The sequence below is a fragment of the Herpailurus yagouaroundi genome, unplaced genomic scaffold, assembly GCF_014898765.1.
Source record: "Herpailurus yagouaroundi ecotype Mexico unplaced genomic scaffold, PumYag 100, whole genome shotgun sequence".
In the NCBI taxonomy this organism is placed as follows: Eukaryota; Metazoa; Chordata; class Mammalia; order Carnivora; family Felidae; genus Herpailurus; species Herpailurus yagouaroundi.
This window is the reverse complement of record NW_024412391.1, coordinates 68,855,238-68,870,589: the sequence shown is the minus strand read 5'-3', so window position 1 is coordinate 68,870,589 and position 15,352 is coordinate 68,855,238. Positions and strand designations below refer to the sequence as shown.

Sequence of the window (15,352 nt, the reverse complement as noted above, 5' to 3'; positions counted from 1 at the left end):
TGTGTGTGTGTGTGTGTGTGTGTGTGTGTGTGTGTGTGTGTGTGTGTAGGGAATTGTTTCTCAAGTTGAGTCAAAACTAGGCTTCAAAATCTGGTTGTGTTTGATAGAGGGTGTGCCCTTTCCTCTCAAGCATATGTTTACATGTGAGTGTAATTGAGGAGTGAGTTACATTTAAAAAAAGCTTTTAGGCAGTTGTTTTTAATGCAGGGACTCTTGAGAGAAGACTGTAGGCCCACGGTTGTTATTTCCTAAGTAGACTTCTCTAGTAGATTTGTTTATTCTACCTCCTATGGATCCCTTGAACTCATTTCCTCCTCCCTGTTTCCACTGACACCGCTTTTTGGCTTTGGTTCTTATCACCTTTCTCCTGCTGGCAGTTGCTCTTCAGCATTTTCTCCCTAGATTCCATCCTTCTGTTACTTTGTGGGCAAAGTGATTGTACTATAATGCTAGATTGATCACCCCACTGTCTTAAAATCCTATAATGAATTCTGACTGCCTTTTGGAACAAATCCTCACTTTATCCTTCCTGATAAGCCCCTGCTTACTTCTGGCCTCGTAGGTTGACTGATCCTCTCTCATAATTTACCCTCCACCATTAACAGATCTTCTAAGTTCCTGATCTACCTGATTTCCTGCCTCCCCTTCTCTGTGGGCCTGGAATCCTGCTTTTTCACCTCCCTCTCCATCCCATGCTTCCTTCCAACCAGCAAGAGGAGAGCAGTTGAAAAAGCAAACCATGTAGCTGGTTGGCTTCATAACTGAGTATTTGTCATTTATTGAAATGGCAACCTGTCAAAAAACCTTTTCTGACTCATTTTCCCAATCAGTTGATACAAAGAGCATTATGCTCTTTCTCAGTTTCATTGGGAATATCAGTTCCATTTACTAAAGTACATTGAAATTCATTGATAAAATTTTATTCTTCTAGTAATGACAATATTATTTGCATGAAACAATGTAAATGAGAAGAATACGCATATTAATTTGTAACATTTAAAAAATCTGGTCAAACTAAGAAACTCAGGTCAATTTCCACTAATTGGCAACAACGGTGGTAACACTAATCTTCATATTGTAGGCCTAGCAGAGGCATTCACAGTGAGGTAGTTGGGGGAAGATAGCTGTGAGGAGAATGACCAGATTCTCTCAGAGTTATTTGGGGAAATTTGTGTCATACGAGAGTGTAGTCTGGATAATATCTGGTTCTCCCTTCCTAATGAATTTAGAGAAAACTAGATGGCTCTCAAGCTCCAGTGTGTATCCGAATCACCTGAAGGGCTTGGTAAACCATCATCACATCCCAGTTCCAGAGTTTCTGAATAGTAGGTTTGGGATGGGGCCTGAGAATGTGCATTTCTAACACATTCTCAGCTAGCTCTAATGCTGCTGGTCTCGGGCTAGATTTTGAGACTCACTCGGCTAATGACTCTAAAAGTGCCCACATTCAACTTTGTGCATTTAGGGCGTAATTATAAACATGCCACTGCCCTTTGAGTTATACAGTCACTTTTGTAAGATGTAGGTAGGAAATAGTTACAACATACAACATAAAAAGGGAACTAATGTCTTTTGTTAGTTTCAACAAAATGATTTAATACCTTTTTCCTTAAAAAGAAAAAAAATACACAGGAGGGTAAAAGCAAGAGAGAATTGTTGCAAAAGTCCCAACAAGACTTGAGTTTAGGCAGCACGAGTGAACTTAAAAATAAAAATGCATGCACACATACCACTTTTTAATCCAATATAATGTTCCTTCTTGATTGTCTGATAAATAAGCCACAATACACTTAAGGGATATCAGTTATGGTAGAGATGGTTGTGTGATTTTCAAAATAGCTGAGAATTACATTTAATAATAGTAATAGAGGGGCACCTGGGTGGCTCAGTCGGTTAAGCATCCACCTTCGGCCCAGGTCATGATCTCACGGCTTGTGGGTTCGAACCCCGCGTCGGGCTCTGTGCTGACAGCTCAGAGCCTGGAGCCTGCTTTGGATTCTGTGTCTCCCTCTCTCTCTGCCCCTCTCCCACTCATGTTCTGTCTCTCTCTCTCAAAAATAAATAAACATTAAATAAGAGTAATAGAAAAGAAAGATGATTTTTTTTTGTTGTGGGAAATAAAAATAAGAGAATTAAATTATCATATTCTTTTTTTATCATTCTCAGTCATTCATCATGCAGTAACACTAGCAAGAATCAAGCTTGTTTTCTTCTGTAATTCATTTTCTCACGATGGGATAAGTGATAATGGAATGAATAAACATTAGTATTTTTTTCAAAAGCAATTGTTAGGCTATGTCCGGAGTTAAGTACACATTCAATTCAATTTTGTGTTCTTCTCTTACTTCCATTTGCAGTATTGTAAACATATATTTTTTTAAATTTCCATCTGATCACCCTTTGTATTGTCCATTTCCACATGAAGTTTAAAGTATTATTTATTAAGGCAAGAACATCTACCAGTATATTCTGTAAATGTTTTCAGCTTTAATAAGGATGAGATGCTAAGGCTTTTCTAGATAAGTCTCAATGATCTAGAAAATGCAATTAATCAGAGTAGCTCATTCCCTGAGATTTGGGTGCCTACAAGGTGCCTCATGTATGAAATTTCCGAATCTGCTAATATTATGCATTGAGGTACCTAAAGCAGCTATGTTCGGTGAGCAAAATCACATGTGCATTAAATCCATAAACATAGCTTTATTAGCCTAGCATTCCAACCAACAGATGATTATATATATTGTAAATTCTGAGAAGAACTATCATTCTTATAGGAAGTGAGTTGCAAAGCAGTTACTTTTATTATTCTGCCTAGTGACATTTAAAATTCATATATAATATGGTCACGCAGAAATTAAACCAATAGTACCTCAAACAATAACAGCAATAAAAAGAACATATTCAGTAGCATTGGAATCCTTTTTATCATCGTGAAATGATCTTATGTTTGTAAGATTAACTGTGTCATCATCACAGTGTGTGACTTAAATCATTTAAGTTGTTGGAAATAATTTTAGTTAGGAGAGTGCACCTCAGCTTCTTGCAAACACACAATTTATAGGACCTAAATGAGAGCATTCATTTTAGCTCAGAACATACTAATTTATTAGCCTAGAAGTACTGTTAAACCTCCTGACTAATCAAAAATATGTGTTAGAGTGAGTTGCTGTTATGAATTCAGCCTTTTGGAACTTTCTACCTCTCTTTTCAATTTTCAGTTTGAGACTGTTCTGTTGCTTAATTCCCATCATAATTAATTAATTTATAAATAATTTATGCCCCATCTCCTCCCAAGAAAGGATTTAAGGAGGCTGCATTTAACTAGGAAACTACCATAAATATATAATGAGGTGGATTTCAGTATCCTCTCTTTGGTGACTGGAAGGTCACTCCTCCTTGCCTAGGAGAATGGTGCAATACAGCCGTGTCTATCAGGAGCCCTCTTCCTCCTGCTCTGCCTGTCTCACTTCGGGGGTGTGGGTGCTTGTCCTAGTCAAGACCAGCTTCCAATTCTCTTTCTTCCACATATTAGCTTTGTGATCTGGGGCAGGATACTTAATCTCTCCAAACCCATGTTCTATCTTTAATACAGGGATGATAATTACAGGTACTTCACAGGGTTGTTCAGAGGATTAAAGGAGTTATTATACATAGAAGCTTAGAAAAATACCTGGCAGGTAGTAAGCAGTACTCAAATGCTACCCATTGATATTTTACATCCTTCTGTTCTCAACTAAAATATTATTTCCTCAAAGATGCCTCACTGAGATGCCACCTTAAACCAATACTGATATCTTAGGAGCCTGCACTTTTCTTCATGATCTGTACCATCATTTGCCATTGATATTTAAGGTGCGTAATCTGTTTTTCCCATAAAGCTGTGAGCTCCAGGAGAGCAAGAATGTGTCTGACTCAATGCTCTATCTCTGATATTTAGTACAGTGCCCACCACAAAGCAGTCATTTATTAACTGTTGAATGAATGCATCCAGAGAGACCTGTCTGTAAACATGCTAATCGAGATGGGATTACAAATAATTATTTTGTTAGTTTTGCAAATTTTTATTTAAAAATGTTTAACAATTAATATGTATTTTCCTTATGCAATAAGAAAAGGAAGTAAAATCTTATCATATCACCTTTATGTACTATTGTTAAGTCGCTTCAGTGAGGCAACAGTGGGGCCGAAGAATGGAGTACATTTTTTTTTTTTAAGGACCACTGGAGTAGATTAGTAGTTGTCAATCGGGGGTGATTTTGTCCCCCAGGAAACATTTGGAAATATTTTCAGACATTTTTTGGTTGTCAAAACTGGGAAGTTGCTACTGGTATCTAGTTTGCAGAGGCCAAATTTAACAGAGGCCATGATTATTTAACAGAAATCATCCAGCCTGAAATGTTAATGGTGCCACAGTTAAAGAACCCTAGCTTAAATGGATGGAACCTTGTAAAAAATAGTTAAGTTCATGCAATTTACAAAATCGATTGAGCTGTTAAATAATGGGACATCAAAATTTTGAAAATTAGTAAAATTTACTGTGACTTAAAAAAAGTTTTTTGGTAATTTGTATTTGCTTTGTGGCATGACTTACTGGTAGTAAAGTAAAAATGAGTATTTAATGTCATATATTCACCCATATGGTCTGTGTCAGTAGAGAACTTTGTACTGTGCTATAGATTTTTCCCTTTTTGACCAATGGAAGTGGTTTTAAAAGAACAGTGTCAATTGACTGCTTGTTCACACACTTATAAATGCCCAAATTGATGGAAATTAAAAAAATTTTTTTTTACATTTATTTTTGAGAGACAGAGAGAGACAGAGTGTGAGCAGGGGAGGGGCAGAGAGAGAGGGAGACACAGAATCTGAAACAGGTTCCAGGCTCCAAGCTGTCAGCAGAGAGCCCGACGTGGGGCTCAAACCCACGGACCGTGAGATCATGACCTGAGCCGAAGTCAGATGCTTAACCGACTGAGCCACCCAGGTGCCCCGAAATTTTTTTCAAGAGCAGTTCATGAGTCAATTTAGCCACAATTATTGGGCAAAGAATACAAATAACCATACTGGTTGTAGATTGTTCTATACAACCATACTGGTTGTAGATTGTCCTTGTAGCTCTATAGTAATAAAACAGAAAGGAGGTAGGGCCGTTTAATGTTCATGAGTCTGGTCTATTTGAATTTGAGGGTAACATGTGGGAGAGGATCCACCAGTACAGGCTAGGTGGTACTACAGTAACATCTTTGGTTTAACCCAACAAAGGTTTATTTCTTCTTTGGAGTCCATTGTGCATCTGAGTGACTCTCCCAGACTATTGTCTACGTATGACAATTCTGCCTTCCAGGCTGAAGAAGGTGCCCTCATCTTGGAGCTGCACTGCTCCAAGTACATCCTATGGCCATGGTGCATCATATGGCCTTGTTAGTTGGTGTGGCAAGGAAAAGAGAACGTGGGAAATTGCATGTTAACTCCTTCATGCTCTCACCTGTAACTGACATAGATGAATTCCAGTAACATGTCATTGGCCCAGCAAATTACATGGTCATTCCAGATTTAGGGACCAAGGGAGGTTTAATCTTTTCCTGTTGTGTAGGAGAAGCAGAAATATTCCTGAGCATGAGCAATATTTATTATAACCAACTTTAGTATTTGTTTACTTTTGTATGTGGTTATTCAGAATAGTTTTTTTTTCATGTTTTTTTGATGTTTATTTATTTTTGAGAGAGAGAGAGAGTGCGAGCAAGGCGGAACAGAGAGAGAGGGAGACACAGAATCTGAAGCACGCTCCAGGCTCTCACCTGTAAGCACAGAGTCCGATGTGGGGCTCAAGCTCAAGAACTGGGAGATCATGACCTGGGCCAAAGTCGGATGCTTAACTGACTGAGCCACCCAGGTGCCTCCAGAATAGTTTTTAAGAAGGTAGTTGCTACACCTCCCCTGCTCACGCTCTGTTGTCTCTGTCTGTCTCTCAAAAATGAATAAATATTTAAAAAATTTAAGAAAAGGCAGGGTGGGGGGGCACCTGGGTGGCTCAGTCAGTTGAGTGTCCCGATTTTGGCTCAGGTCATTATCTTGTGGTCAGTGAGTTCAGGCTCCACATTTGGCTATGTGCTGACAGCTAAGAGCCTGGAGACTGCTTTGGATTCTGTCTCCCTCTCTCTCTGCCCCTGCCCTACTCATGCTCTGTTCTCTCTGTCTCTCAAAAATGAAAAAATGTTAAAAAAAAAATTAAAAAACAAAAAGCAGGTAGTTGCTAAGTGCTTAGATGCCATAATCTTACACCAAAATATCCTAATTTCATTATACTCCTTTTGGGTCTGTCTTTATTAAAATTTTTTTCTTCAACGTTTATTTATTTTTGGGACAGAGAGAGACAGAGCATGAACGGGGGAGGGGCAGAGAGAGAGGGAGACACAGAATCGGAAACAGGCTCCAGGCTCTGAGCCATCAGCCCAGAGCCCAACGCGGGGCTCGAACTCACGGACCGTGAGATCGTGACCTGGCTGAAGTCGGACGCTTAACCGACTGCGCTACCCAGGCGCCCCTGGGTCTGTCTTTATATCTCACTTAATGTATTTATAATTTGCTTCTAAATGTTTGGACTTCTAAATGAGAATATTTACCAGATGCTGTGGTCTCTGGTTTCCAGAATGGGCTAACATATTCCACAGGGTACTGAATGCTAAAGGATAAAAATGGTGGCCTTTGAATTTTACATAATGGTCAATAATCAAAATGTTATTTTTGTGGTAAGAGGAAAACAAGCAGAATACAAAAAAAAATTGGTGAATTCTTAAGATAAAATATGAACCCTATTGAAATTTTGCACTGAAGCAGGCTGCTTTTAGCTGGGGCCCAGAGGAAAGTAAAGTGCCACCAAGGTTACTTTACCGGACAGAGTTGAGAAGCACTGGTGGGTACCTAATTTTTTATTCTGGTTTGAAATGGATATCACCTTAGTTGTTTTCATTCAGGTGGAAATGGTCATATTGTCATGTTTTTAGTTATTTTTATTTTTTAATTTTAAATGTTTATTTATATTTGAGAGACAGAGAGAGTGCAAGTGGGGGAGGGACAGAGAGAGAGACGGGGACACAGAATCTAAAGCAGGCTCTAGGCTCTGAGCTGTCAGCACAGAGCCCAATGCAGGGTTCAAACCCACGAACCATGAGATCATCCCCTGAGCTGAAGTTGGACGCTTAACCGACTGAGCCACCCTGGCCCCCCTTACCATGTTTTTGAAACAGGAGCTCCTTCAGGGATCTGCTGTTATTCTATCACAAAAATGGGAGTGATTTGTACAAAGAGGAATTCAGAATTTCTACTCCGTATCCACTAGCTGTTTGACATAGGAGAAACTAGATAATAATGATCGCTGTGTTCATTATTCTAGACTACCACATGAACTACCACACCCACCTGTCTGCATTTTACCATGTGATTCTGTGTGTTCATGGTTCTTATTATTTCTAGCTATTTGGACCTGTATGCATTCATTCATAAAACAACTTTGAGCACTGTTTCATGTGCGTGGCATTGAGTTAGATGCTGGCAATTAGGACAAGATGAGTAAAGACAGCCCTTCCTCTCAAGGACATTCTGTGTAGTAGATGATGGCCCCCAGGGTTGTAAAGTCTCTCATTCATTTCACAGTATTTATTGAGCACTGATATGTGACCGGCACCCAGCAATACTACAGGGAATAGAAGCAGAAGAGTGTTGTGTTTAAGAGTGGAGTCTCAGCAGCCAGACAGTCTGGAATCAGGTTGCATTTCAGACTTCATGGAAGTTCCTTGACCACCTTGTGCCATGGTTTCCTCGTATGTGAAATCAGGATGATGCAGCTTTTATCAGGTTGTGGAATTCTTAGGAGGATCATTTGAATTAGTATATATAAAGCACCATTTAACTTTTAGCTCCTACTGTTATTCCTTATTTTTTTCTCATGCTTTACCCCCTCTTCAAACCTATATTTTTTTCCCCATCTCTCCTTTTTATTCCCTTAGACCAAATAGTCCCAGTAATTAATCATTAATTTGTCTATTGTAGTTTGTTGGTAACCTGTTAAAAATATTCCCTTAGGAAAACACAGAGCGAAAAATAGAGCTCTATCATTTTCTGTTTTTTATGAAACCTTTTGTTTTGCTTTGTTTTTGTTTCTTGCAGTCATGGGAAAAAGCCATTGCAAATCACATTCTTCAAGGGACTTAATCAGGTAAGACATTTGATTCCAGGGCAAGACAACCCCAATCACAAGTCGTGCTTTGCAGGAGCCACCTCCACTTTTCCAGCATCTGAAATTCTGAAACATCTGCTGTCCACCTCCATCACTGGGGCCCTGTACTGGTTCCGTACGCGGGCGTTCATCGGGTACACACAGTTGTCAACGGCCTGTGGGGCTGCCTCAGCATCAGAGCAGGAAATACTTGCTACTTTAGAATCTCATACTGCCTTTAATAAGTGCTTCACTGGTGTGATTTAACTTTGTAAAGGAATAGGTGTAAGGAGAACTCAGTGGAGACCCATTCTTCGGCAATATTTGCATTTTATAGGAAGCATACATATAAATTTCCCTTTTCTATAGTAACGTGGCTTTAATCTTAATGAATGCCATTTTGGTAGTTCTCTTCAGAGAGTGGAATTAACATTCACATATGAACTGGAAATGTTAAAGTGTTATTAGTCTCATGAGGCTTTTGCTTCTGGCTATGCAGTTTGAGAGATTTCATCGTAGGTTAGGTGTAGCAAAATACCACCATTTCTGCTTGTTAGAATGAAACTCTCCAAGGTTTCTGTCTACTTCAGGCCAATATTTGATTTTTCAAAGCAGAAAAAAATGTTTTTCCTGACCCTGAATACAAACCCCATGTCAAAAATCAACTGAAAAGCCAGCAAAAATTGGTCATGAGTGCTGAGAAAGCTTTAACTTTCTCGTAACAGTTTTCTTGTCATTACTAACAAATTTCTTAATCTGACTACCTGGGTTATTAATATGGTTCTGTGCAATTTTAGAAATTCTATTCATTTATTTAATGATTTATGTCTTGTTTGGCTTTGCAAAGAATTTAAATTGACAACCCCTTTGTTAAGTTGACAAATTCTTTGTTTAAGAATGCAAAGGTGAGAACTTGGATTTAAGAATTGTGTACAATAATCCTGGGTTTGGGAATGCTGTTTAATTTCTTGCTTTTGCGGCCTGTCTTTTCTCTCAAATATGGAACCCCTCTTTTTCAGTTGCCCTGCAGGTCATGGTCATTTTACCTTACATAGAGATTCTTGGTTATTAAATAAAAATTTGGATTGCACCCCAGGTTTTGGTGATATAGTAATCAGTACAGGGAGTGTGAAACTTTTAACCTTTTTTTTTTTTAAAGATTTTTTTAAGTTTATTTATTATTGAGAGAGAGAGAGAGAGAGAGAGAGAGAGAACGAGCAGGGGAGGGGCAGAGAGAGCAGGAGAGACACAGAATCTGAAGCAGGCTCCAGGCACTGAGCTGTCAGCACAGAGCCCAAAGATAATCTCGTCACATTGCCCTCCAGACTTACCTTTGCTTAATTCTTTAAAAGAATGTTGGCTTTTTCCTTGTCTCCTTCTTCAAACCATTAGAAGTGACTTGCAGTGATAAAACCCACTTAAAACAAGCAAGTTTTATCTTACATAGAAAAATGGGAAAATTATAGAAATAAGTTTAAGAAGGTGAAACATTCCTATACCTTGAGTAAGAAATGATTAGTTGCTGTAGTTGAAAATTGAATTTAATTCTCATCTTTTGGGCAGTGAAGTCAAACAGGGAAGTGTAAGAGGCTGTTGGGTTCTCGATGTAAAATAAATAGGATCATTCATGTTCATCTGGAGAGAAACACATTTTCCTACTAGTGAATACTAAGAGGAATATATTAGGTATCTCTTTGTATAAAACTTCCTAAGGCAATGTAACACATAATGTCATACTTTGCAAAAGAAAATGAAACGCATTCTAAAAATATACCTTTCTTATTAGTCTTCAGAAAACGCTAAGGTCATGAAATTTAGATTTTGCAAAACGATTTTTGGGACAGAATGAAAATAATATGATGGTAGTATATTGTTTCTTGAAGATCAAACAGCTGAATATAGTGGCAAGAGCTTGAGAGCCTTATTTAAGTGTGCAATTTAATATGTCCCTTGGACTGAGCCTCCCTCCTGCATTAGGTGCTTTTGAAGTGGGCTTTTGGCACATACGAGATCTTAGTAAGTTTGAATTTTCAGACGTGGGTAAAGTAATAAAATGTTCTACTGTTGGTTCAAGGAGGCTTAGAATACCAGGCATGTTGGCAGAAATGTTGACATCCCAACTGTGAAAAGCGTTTTTCTCTTTTTAGTGGAAACTTTCATTGTTGCAAATGTCTTCTGATTAGATAATGGAAGAAACCATTTTCTGAGAGCTTATAGGTGACTCTTAAACCCTGTAACAAAAGAAGCAACTTTTAAATATCTTTCCCAGAATTGTTATGGATGATTATTAGAGACTATGGCTATGTGGTTTATATAAATATATATGTTTTTTCCTAAAAGAAGATTTTATAAATAAAAAATCCAGTCAACCATGTTGAAGGCCATTCACCTTTAAACAGTTTGAGGTTCAATTTTATTTCAGTTTCTTTGTTAACATGGAATAATTATTGAATAAAGCATGGTCTCAAATCTCAAGGTATTTGCAGACTTGTAAGGGAATAAAACTCTCTTAACTATTATTTAATTAGAAATAGTATCTTATAAATTTATATTATGAATAAGGACATAGCCCTAAGAAACTGGTTGATATTTTACCATAGAATCATTTGAAAATGCTTGCTAAAAATGTGGAAAAATAATTCAGTTGAGGACCAAAATCTCCATTTTTAAACAAAATCCCCAGGGGATTCAAAAGCAGGAGTCCTTGGTGGACGCTTTGAGAGATAATGGGTGAGAATGGTAACCTTATATTTAATGGACTGACTGGTCATTCTTGCTGCATGGAGACCCAGTTAAAGTGTAATGACTAAGGTCATCTGTAAAGACTAACCTTAATAATCACCTTACAATTTTACTTGATGCAAGCTATCCATGTTAATCTCCAGGCATGAAATGTAATGATCTGTTTTATTATTGTTAATTTATGCTCATGCTTCCTTTTGCCCTTCTTTTTAACCAACATAACAATTATACAGGCTAACTATTTGCCTCAGGGAGATGCTGTAATAGGACTAATTAAATATTTAATATTTTAAAAGACTTAAACAACCTTGTAAGTAATACGTTAAGAGGAGATAAAATCATGATGTTCCCTTTAGTAGGAGGAATATTAATGAAGCACTGGGATCAAGCATCCCTTTAATACCCATATCCTATGTCTGTCCAGAAGCAGAATAGCATAGTGATTAAATTAGTGGCTTTGACAACCTATGGGTGTTCTTCCCCTTCCTAGCTGCGAGACCTAGAACAAATTTCTTAGTCTTTCTGGGCCAGTTGCACTTGTGTCTCCTATAGGGTGGGGATATGAATATCACCCGCCTTTCTTTCTGAATTGTGATGGCATATAATATATGTGTCTAATAAAGGAAAGTGGTTTTTATTAATATGAGTTAATCCCATATACTATAGTTGTGACTTGTAGATTTTTCTTTTTAAACTAGAAATGTAGGGGTGCCTGGGTGGCTCAGTCGCTAGAGTGTCTGACTTTGGCTGAGGTCATGATCTCACGGTTTGTGAGTTTAAGCTCTGCATTGGGCTCTGTGCTGACAGCTCAGAGCCTGGAGGCTGCTTCAGATTCTTTGTCTCCCTCTGTCTACGCCTCCCCTATTCTCTCTCTCTCTCTCTCAAAAATAAATAAACATTACTTAAAAAAAAAAAAGGAATTTAAACTAGAAATGTAGTTAAGATTTTGGAAATGGATATGTACTTTTAGAACTAATCTCAAACCTGGAAAGAAGGAAGAGTAACAGGAGGAGGAAAAGGAGGAGAGAAGGAGGAGAAAATGCCTTCAAATGTAAACCTACACAGGGGCTAGCGACAAAGGGAAAGCAATCTCTGTTCAGAGGATGGAAACTTATTATAGATATATACAGTCAATGTAAAAATGACCTCAATAATGTGGACAAATCACAGGATCGTGGGATGTTGGAGTATGGAGATCATATAGGAAATGCTTCATTTTCTAAGTCAGTGGTTAGTGAAAGAATCTGAATTAGCAGAATGTTTTCATCCGTTTTTAAAATGACATCTTATTTTTTTAGAGTTCACATAGAAAAAGAAGCCAGAATTAACAAAGATTGAAAAAAAGCTGTCCCTTTGGAAATTGAATCAGAATTAATTAAATGAGTATTTTAATTTTTTTAATGTTTATTTATTTTTGAGAGAGACAGAGACAGAGTGTGAGCAGGGGTGGGGCGGAGAGAGAAGGAGACACAGAAACTGAAGCAGGCTCCAGGCTCTGAGCTGCTAGCACAGAGCCCAACGCAGGGCTCAAACTCATGAACCTTGAGATCATGACCTGAACCAAAGTGGGACGCTTAACTGACTGAGCCACCCATGGGCCCCATTGAATAAGTGCTTTAAATACATAAAGAGGTACATCTAAAACATTTTTTCAAAGCTGTCTTCCTATTTCCTAGACAGTTTTTCAAGATTTTCCCTTTATTACCAAAGATGTTTTGCAAATGCCTTTCTAATGGAAAGTTTAAATGTAAAATTTATTCATATGGTTTTTCCTGATGATGTGAATTGCAGATTCTGGGGAGACCCAAATACTGAAATTTTATTGAACATTCCCAGTCCACCAGCCTTGTAATTAGCTTTGCTAAAGGAAGCGGTGTTCTCAACTCTGTTCATTCATTCAACAAATATTTATGATTGTTTCTGTGCACTAGGCCATTAGAACAGAGGATGAGGTTTAAGTTTTCTCAGAAATTATATATTTTTTCATGTCCCCTTAATGTACCATCCCTAAGTATTCTTGCTTTGTTCTTAAAATGTATTGACTATGTATTGGTTTTAAGAACTTATTGGAAAATCAGGGTGAGGTTCCACTTTCCTTTCAGGTACAATTGATCCACATTTTTCATGGATTCCATTTTTTTGTGAATTCTCCTACTCACTGGAATTTATTTGTAACCCTAAAATAAATTCTCATGGCACTTTTGAGGTTATTCATAGACATGTACGTAAAAAATTAGAGTTGGCCCATGTACATGTTCCTGAGATCAAACAAGGCCGACCACTTTGCCTTCTTGATTTAGCTTTTGTATTGCGACCACACATCCTTTGCCTTGTCTGTTTAGTGCCATGTGTTTTGCATTTTTGTGCTTTTTTGTTGGTGATTTAAAATGGACCCTAAGCATATTGCTGAAATACTGTCTTGTGCTCCTATGCACAAGAAGGCTGTAATGTGCCTTATGGAGATAATGTGTGTGGTAAACTTCATTCAAGCATGTTGGCTGTGATTTCTACATTAATGAATCATTAATATATATTTAAAAAGGCATTTTTAATCTGAAATACACATAAAACAAGGTTATGCATCAGTTGGTTGATGGAAATGTGATCAGAGGCTTGCAAGAATCTAACCCTGTGTTTTCCCAAGGAACATTCAGTACTTCAGCATCCACAGTGACTTTAGAGAACATAACTCCCATGAATAAAGATAATCAATTGTATTTACATTTGTTGGGGAGTTTGCTAAATGCTTGTTCTCAGTTATAGCAGTGGTCAGAGATTCTTTGGTCGGGCAATTTGGTGACAGTGTTTTGGGAGTCATTCCTGCTCCTCGGGTCCTTCCAGCAATGTGGTAAGGGCCTGATTCCCAACATTACATCTATTCCTGAACTGAATGGTGCCAGAATGGTTTCTGTTATCTACAGTTGAGTCCTGGCTAAATGACTCTTCCTACCTCTGACTTTTAGAATGTTCTCTTGATCCTTATAAGCCAGAAGATTTGAGATAATTCTGGCATAAATAGTTTATTCTCAAATAGGAGTCATGTAGTAAAAATAACAAAAATTTCCCTTTCGCTTTGGATCTACTCAATATAGGAGCAAATAAACTATGTTCCTGAGGAAACATAACACGAACAGAAATCCACAGTATTAAAGGCCTTGGCCTTTAATTTCATAAATGGTTTCCTAACCTTCTGTTTTAAACACATGATTTGTGTGTTTTGTGTGTTTTGTGCGATTTGTGTGATTTGTGTGATTTGTGTGTTTATGGCTGAGCTAAACTAATTTTGTAAGATCTGCTATAGGTTAAGATAAAGAAAAGGATAATCATTAGATTATCTAAATTAACTTACTGAAGAAATAGAGTAAAATATTTTAATTTCTTTAATGGGCTCAAGAATTGTCTGGACACTTGAAGTGATTTAACAAATTATGATTTAGCATATTATTGTGAAATTTTGATAGCACCTATCAAACACTGCAAAGAAATGTTTACACTTATTAATTCCTGTATGTTATCTACAGAGCTATTTTAATATATCCCTTTTCTTTTACTATTCGATTGATTGAACTAAAATATACAGAGTAACCATGAGAGGCTTAATGATTTTGATGCCATTTAGTGTCCCATTATTGTTAGTCTCAAATATTTTTATTATCTTAGTGTCAAAAAGAACAACTTCTATCTAAATTTATTTAAATATTGGGAATTATAATAACATTAAATTAATTGAAAATGGGCCTCCAGCTCCATTGTTATACTTCAACACATCAATTGTTTGAATAAAATCAACGTCCCTTTAAATGATCACTGTTAACATTTAGCAGCCTTACTGTGCCTGCTCTATAAATGTATTCCTTGCTGCATCTGAGGTATCACTTTATACAAACTCGGAGTTGAGTTGTTGCTTTCAAGATATATCAAGTAATGGGTGGATTGTGGATTATAGCTTCTCAGCAGTTCAATTTTAGTTTTTCAGTTTAAATCTCCTTTTCAACTCTGTAAAATTTCTTTACCTACAGAGGTAGGTCATCAGAGGTAAGGAAATCTTTTTAATCTCAGGGTAATGTGAGTCATGAGAATGCTCCACTTCTTCCTTCAATTCTGTTGTCAGTGGTTAGAAATTTTCTTTCTCAGATGTCAATGTTGCTGTATACTGTCTATACTAGACTTACTGGAGCCATTTTGGAACATTTCAAATTTATTTCATTGGGCGATTGACGTTTCTTATCAGGACGCCCAAACAGAGCTCACCTGGACTCCCTCCTTTGCTTTGTCCATTTTGCTCCCTCAGTCTTCCCAGAGAGACTCAGTATTAACCTATGCGGACACTTTGTTGTTGTTTAAACATGGTCCGTATACCATGATACAGGTAACATTTAATCAGGCTTGTATATTCTC

At 37.5% G+C, this 15,352-nt stretch overlaps 1 long non-coding RNA gene across 2 annotated transcripts in view; it reads left to right on the top strand.

Annotated features, from left to right (window-relative positions):
• The window catches only part of LOC121028766 (uncharacterized), a 224,421-nt gene that overhangs the window by 110,592 nt on the left and 98,477 nt on the right, over positions 1 to 15,352 (top strand). Inside the window, exon 6 of one of the 2 annotated variants that reach the window (XR_005789426.1) lies at positions 8,164 to 8,212. This is a non-coding gene — a long non-coding RNA (uncharacterized LOC121028766). Of the gene's footprint in view, positions 1 to 8,163; positions 8,899 to 15,352 lie in introns of those variants that run through there. The other variant, XR_005789425.1, reaches the window with a different exon arrangement.